Source organism: Colobus angolensis, unplaced genomic scaffold (assembly GCF_000951035.1).
Source record: "Colobus angolensis palliatus isolate OR3802 unplaced genomic scaffold, Cang.pa_1.0 Scaffold279, whole genome shotgun sequence".
NCBI classification, from domain to species: domain Eukaryota; kingdom Metazoa; phylum Chordata; class Mammalia; order Primates; family Cercopithecidae; genus Colobus; species Colobus angolensis.
In genome coordinates this window covers 2,139,093-2,145,903 of record NW_012116032.1, presented here as the reverse complement: position 1 = coordinate 2,145,903, position 6,811 = coordinate 2,139,093, and the positions used below count along the sequence as shown (strand labels likewise).

The 6,811-nt window shown below is 38.2% G+C and overlaps 1 protein-coding gene across 5 annotated transcripts in view; it reads left to right on the top strand.

Annotated features, from left to right (window-relative positions):
• CAMK2D (calcium/calmodulin-dependent protein kinase II delta) overlaps positions 1-6,811 on the top strand; it is a 319,303-nt gene that overhangs the window by 213,104 nt on the left and 99,388 nt on the right. The gene's annotated exons all lie outside the window — the stretch shown is intronic.

Sequence of the window (6,811 nt, the reverse complement as noted above, 5' to 3'; positions counted from 1 at the left end):
TGGTCTTGATCTCCTGACCTCGTGATCCGCCCGTCTCGGCCTCCCAAAGTGCTGGGATTACAGGCTTGAGCCACCGCGCCCGGCCTGAACCAAACTATTAAAGCAAGTTTCAGTAAATTAGTTGCCTAACTTTTGCACATAAAAAGCAACAAATAGTTTTTGATTCAATGAACAATTGATTATTAAAATCAAGCACATTTGTCTTACTAAACTGTTATAATTATTAAAAATGGAAGCAATGTAAGGCTGTATAGATCTTTGTAGGCAGCAATTAAGTATAAATCTGTTGCTCCTTCTTTTATATGTTAGCCTGAAAAAGAAAAAAGCATGCATTTAGAGATCACATGGGGAAATTTGATAATTCAGATAATTTGACAGGTGATACGCTGTCTCAAATCCCTTTAAGAAGATAGTATAGTATAAGTAACACACAAATATATGAGTAAGTGAATAATTTTTAAATTGACAATAATTTGAATGATCTAGACTTACCTCAATCTCTGTATTCTAAATAGGCAATGTGCTAAGAAAATGAGTATAAATAAGATTTTAGATAATTACTTAACGTAGTAATTTGCATGTGGGATGCCTCTGCTTAGCTGTTTCTTAATGGAGCTCTGGCAGAATTTCTAATTTGTAAAGGAGTCAAATAAGACTTTATCACCCTTTACTTAAAAGAAATGCATTTTCATTTCCTTAGAAAAATATTCCAAAATTTAGAAATATGGCTATTCAGACTAGTCCTCTCTTTTCAAATTAAATTGAATTATGCAGCTTTACTGTGATGCTTATTTTTTAATTCATTGAACATTTCATATCCAGTAAAAAGTCAGCTAAAATTACTAGAGCAAATCAGGCTTTTTTTGAACGCTTACTAAGTGGGTGTGTATGCTTGTGTATACACGTGTATGCATGCACACATACAATAAACCATTCAGTAATATTCCAGAGACCCAACTATAATGCCAGTAAAAGAATAAGAAATCTGTTGTCTGATGATATTTGTAGTACATGGCAACAGAACACTCAAGCTGAAGCATGAAGAACTTGTGAGGATGGATGTTAAACCTAAAAACAATTACTAAGTCACTTCTTAGCTGTCGACAAAATCAAAAGGTTGGGAATAAAACCAGCAATAACTCTTGATATTTTTTTTTAAAATGATATTACTATCTTAGACATCCCTTCAGAAAGCATTGTTTCTGTTAAGCCTGTGTGGAGATTAATCTGACATTATCTTTTTAAAAATGTCTAGATTGACTTAAGCCTTTATTCAGATAAATGGGAAAATGTTATGTAACTAGAAATGAGCTACTAGTTTTCATTGTAAAAGCACAGTCACTAGAGCATATCAAAAAGCATGTTGAGCACGTTTGGGAGAAGGTGATTTTTTGTTTGTTTTTAAGAGACGGAGTCTAGTACTTTCTCCCAGGCTGGAGTGCAGTGCCGTGATCATAGGTCACTACAACCTCTACCCTCTGAGCTCAAGCAATCCTTCTCCCTAAGCCTCTTGAGTGGCTGAGATTAAAGGCATGCTCCGGCATGTCCAGCTAATTTTTTAATTTTTTATAGATATGCAATCTCACTATGTTGCCCAGACTGGTCTTGAATTCCTGGGCTCAAGTGATCCTCCTGCCTTGGCCTCCCAAAATGCTGAGGTCACAAACCTGAGCCACCACACCTGGCTTGTAAGTCCCTGTAGTAATAAAATATATCCTGAATAATGTGAGGAATGAGAGGAAAGTTAGAGACCAAATAAGGGGAAACTGAGATTCCTATTTCCAACTCTTTTGTTCCTTTTTTCTCTCCTCTTTCCAGTTGAACTCCTGTTTCTTCCTAGGTGTTCATGTCCCACATTTCTTCCTGGCCAACTCTTCCTCATTTATGTAAGGTCCTCCTTGGATAGCACCTCCTCTGTGAAAGTTTCTCTGACCCACAAGACTAGATGCTTGATAGAAGTTACAACTTGATTCTTTATATTCCTGTCCATTAGCATGGGCAAAGCTCACACATATAATGAATACAGTTGAGTAATGTTTGTAAAATTTGTATATAAATGACACTGCTTAATGACAAAGTTTAACTCTCCATGAAGTTATTCGTATTTTCAGGAAAAAAAATGCAGTGAGAACAAATGAGTCACCCACTGGAGAACTTGGTACGGGATGTCCTGGTATCCTCAAAACAAGAAGGATCATTTAAATAGCTTGCAGCCACCTGTAGCTTGAGCTCTCCTTTGTAAACATCTACACACTCACAGAGATCAACAGTAACAGTATCTCCTCTCCAGTAGAGGATCTGCTGGTCTTCTGAGTATTGAAGACTGATAAATGATAGAATCTCTTCTTGTCTGACATCTTTGAAACCCCCGATGTTCCAGAACCTGGAAAACCTGTTGTCGTGTAGGGGCGTATCAACAAATCAGTAGCTTCACTCATCTGTCACCTCTATTTCAGGATTCTTTCTGGAGTATTGATGATTAGAAATATGTTAGAATCTGAACTTTGGGGTATAAATTCACCCATTATCTACAGTAGCTTTCCTACTTTCATAACAAGATCTACACATTTTGTGGCTAAATAAATGCTCATTTTTCTGATGACCAAAGCTAACTTTTAGATGAATTACTAATATACAGAAACTATTTCATCCCAATTAATATGTGAAACACAATTTAACTGTGATGATGTTTTCAGTCAAAGACAGTTGCCTTGGCATTAACAGTGAAATCTTACCTGCACAGGAAGGCTCAGCCTAACCCTGGCAGAATTCCTAGGCTGTATCAGTACATGTGACATTAATAATATGTAGCTTATCAGGTGATGATACTCAGTTAGTAACATTCATCAGTGGGCCAATGGCAGATATTTTTTAAAGTGATTATAATTTTTCTCTAAGGATTACCCAAGCATAATAAATAAGAAAATATGAGCAAAAATTGTGGTAATACAAGGGATTTTTAAATGGCAATGATTTTAACATATAGATAAATAAAAATAATCATGTCTATATTATATTGTTTGAAACTTAGTCTAGTGAATGACAAATGATAGCATAGGTATTGAGAGTTTAATTTATCTTTTATTCAGCAAAACTTCTGATAGGCTTACTGAATTCCAATAGTTAATACATAATTCCTCTGTGTACTCAAATTGTTTCTAATTAGATGAACTTCTCTATTCTTTTAAAAATATATTTTGTAAATATTCTTGTTATCTTTAGAATATCTGTGGTGCTTGTAAAACCATATACAGTGATTTCTTTCATTTCCTTTGTGTTTTTTTAATGCACAGTAGAGTATATAGGTCAGATGCCTTTTGAAATGCCTGATATGTTAGAAATCCTCCATTCACCTCTTTAAATGAGTATTTGCTTTATTTATTTATTTATTTGTTTGTTTGTTTGTTTTTGAAACAGGGTCTCGTTCTGCCATCTAGGTTTGAGTGCAGTGGCATGATCATGGCTCTCTGCAGCCTCAATCTCACAGACTCAAGGGATCCTCCCACTTCAGCTTCCTGGATAGCTAGGACTACAGGTTCATACCACCCCGCCTGGCAGGCTCTCATTATGTTACCTAGGTTGTTCTTGAACTCCCAGGCTCAAGCAGTCCTCCCATCTCAGCCTCCCAAAGTGCAGGGAGTATAGGCGTGAGCCACCACACCCAGCAAAATCAGTATTTTATAAGTGAAATTACATATATATACACACATAACCTAATAGTATATGTGTGTGTGTGTGTGTGTGTATATGTATTATAGTTGTTCCTTGCTATCCACAGAAGATTGATTCGAGGACCCTCTCGGATAACAAAATCTGCAGATACTGAAGTCCCTGATATAAAATGGCATAATACTGTATTTGCCTATAACCTATGCACATCCTCCAGTATACTTAAATATTTTTAATTGTTATTTGTTTATTTTTGAATACTGTATTTTTGATCCTCAGTTGGTTGAATCTGCCATGTGAAATCCTCATATACAGAGAGACAACTGTATATATAATTTAATGATAGCGAAGTACTAAAAATATTGGGGCCATAATAAAAATTATTGATAGCAAATTACTAAAAAAATTTGGACCAATAAAGATTAGTGACTTCAAGAATTAAAAGACTATATACATATATGAAAATTAACTCTTAAAATGTGACTTGGTTATTCAATTAGCTTAGATAGATGAAGCAGAAAGTTAAATGGTGATTATAAAAAAGGAATTTTTGTATATGTGGTTTAACTACATTGTGAGTTACATGAGTGTGTTATTTCTCCTTTTGTCTCACTACTTTAATGGGAGATTATTTTGCCCAACTCTGGGTCTAGTGTGTAATCAATTCCTTTCAGCCAGATTCTTTACCTCTAAAAGAGTGTCTTGCATCTTTGGGTCTGGGCCCAGGTTCAACTCCAAGAACTATACATCTCAGGAACCAAAGGTTATGCTTAACAGGGAAGCCGAATGCCCCAACAGGGCACTCACTAATCTATCTGAGTGGACTATTAGTGTTTTGCTATTTTAAAAATTTGTTTTATATATGCACAGGTACTCTAGCATCAGCTGTTGTGTCTTCCAAAGATTTGAGTGCATTATTATATCAACTCATCCATGCTCATAATATATGTGTATGTGCCAAGTGGAATTTTGGGAAGCTAACGGTAGGACTGGTGCAAAACTGTGCAGTTACATATTATGGGCTTCTGAAGAGGTAATCTGACTCCATAAACCAGCCTCAAATCAGAAAAGATAAGTACTATGGTAAGACATAAGAGCTAGTCTCCAAAACACAGTTTGCACAGCCCTAAATTCATTATTAATATTTCCACAAGGACATAGAAAGGATGCTATAAATAACTCTCACCTCACAGACACTGCAGAAAAACCACTTACTGTCAAATTTGACATTCTACTTCTCCATGAGTGTTCTTGGGAATTCCTGGAAGAGAGACAAGCATGTGGAAAGGCCGTGGGGCAAGAAGGAGCTTGCTATGCTTGAGGAAGTGGAGGAAGGCCATCACTAGACCTAGACAGACAGGGGCCTCAACTGGGAGATAGGTGGGATACAAATTAAGCAGAGACATGAAGGTCATGTCAGGAGCTGGCCTGAAAAATCAGTGTACAGCTACTGAAGAGTTTAATGCAGACATGTGACAAAATTGGATGTACATTTACAGCTATTTTGTGGAGAGTTGATGCGGGGCAGGGGGTGGGGGGAGCCAAGATAGGAAATGGGGCCCGTTAGGAGTTATTGCAGTGGTACATGTGAGAGATAGCAGAGACTTAGGCTGGTGACATTGTGGTGGAGATAGTAGTCTTGATTCAAGTCCTATTTTGGAGATACAATCAGCAAGATTTAGTTAGAGATCAGTAGATACATAATAGAAAAGGTGATTGGGCCTCTTCACCTTCAGGTACCAGCTCAAATAACAGGTCAAACCAGAAAATCATGAACTGGTGCTTATCGTTTCATTCACCCATTTAATTATTTAATCACTTATTCACTCGGAAAACATTTATTAAGCTCTTTCTGTGTGCCAGGCACTGTGTAAGGTGCTGAAGAGACAATGTCCCATTATCATTCATGTGCTCTGCCTGACAGACCCTTACACCAGTGGTTGGCTTGATTTACTTTATGTCTTAGAACATGGTGCTAAGGGGACCTACATTTTTCATTGTATCCCCATAGATTTTGTTCATTTGGACACATGGTTCCCTTCAGGGGTCCTTAGGGAGCCCCTGGGGCAACTAGGAATGGATGGAGTTGGCACACTGGTTGGCACGCTGACAAGGCAGTGCTGCCGCACCTAGAACGGGGCCTGGTGTTGAAGTCTTGCCATATATAGGACAGCTGCACACTCATAATGTAGAATCATCCAGCCAAGACACCCAGTCACACTCCTACTAATGAGCCCTGATCAGCTTCACACTGACCAGTGACTACTCTCCTGCCCCCACCAGTAGTCAAACTGTCTGACTTTAATCAATGATTAAAGGGCATGTAAGTGGGAATTCTTTATGTCTGTATTCTTCCCAGTCTTTTTGCATGATCCTTTGGGCTATTCCAAGCCCCTTGTCTTACCCTGCTCTGCTCCCCAAATTGTGTACAAGGGGCAAGCTAGTAGGGCAGCACAGGCAAGAAAAAAACTAGTCCTTTTCCTTTCTTTTGTGTGTGTTTCTTGGGAAATGTCCTTAATCTCCATTACTTTCGTTTCCTTGTCTGTAAAACAGAAATAGCACTAGTATCTACTTCATAGGGTTGCTGTGTTACAATCTCTAGAGCACTTAGAACAGCGCTTGGTCTTGGCACATTTTCTTAGTCTTTTGGGCTGCTTAACAGAATACCATAGCCTGGGTGGCTTGAACAACAGACATTTCTCACAGTCCTGAAGGCTGGAAGTCTGAGATCAGAGTGCCAGCGTGGTCTGGTTCTGGCGAGGGCTCTTTCCTGGACTGCAGTCTACTGACTTTTTCTTATATTTCTACATGGAGAAAAGAGAGGAGAGAGCTCTCTGGAGTCCCTTTGGTAAGGGCACCAAATGAGGGCTCCACCCTCATGACCTGATTACCTCCCACAGGCCCCACCTCCTAATATCAGCACTTTAGGAGTTAGGATTTTAACCTGTTAATTGAGGAGGGGGCACAAATATCCAGGTAGTTGCACACACAATAAGCACCCAATGAATATTTGTTGTTATTGTTCAACAAGTGGAAGACAGTGTGTTGGATGACCATGCAGGTGACACAGATGAATATGTCACCATTACAATTTCTGCCTTCATCACTAAATGAAGACGTATCAATTGCTTAAATGCAAGGC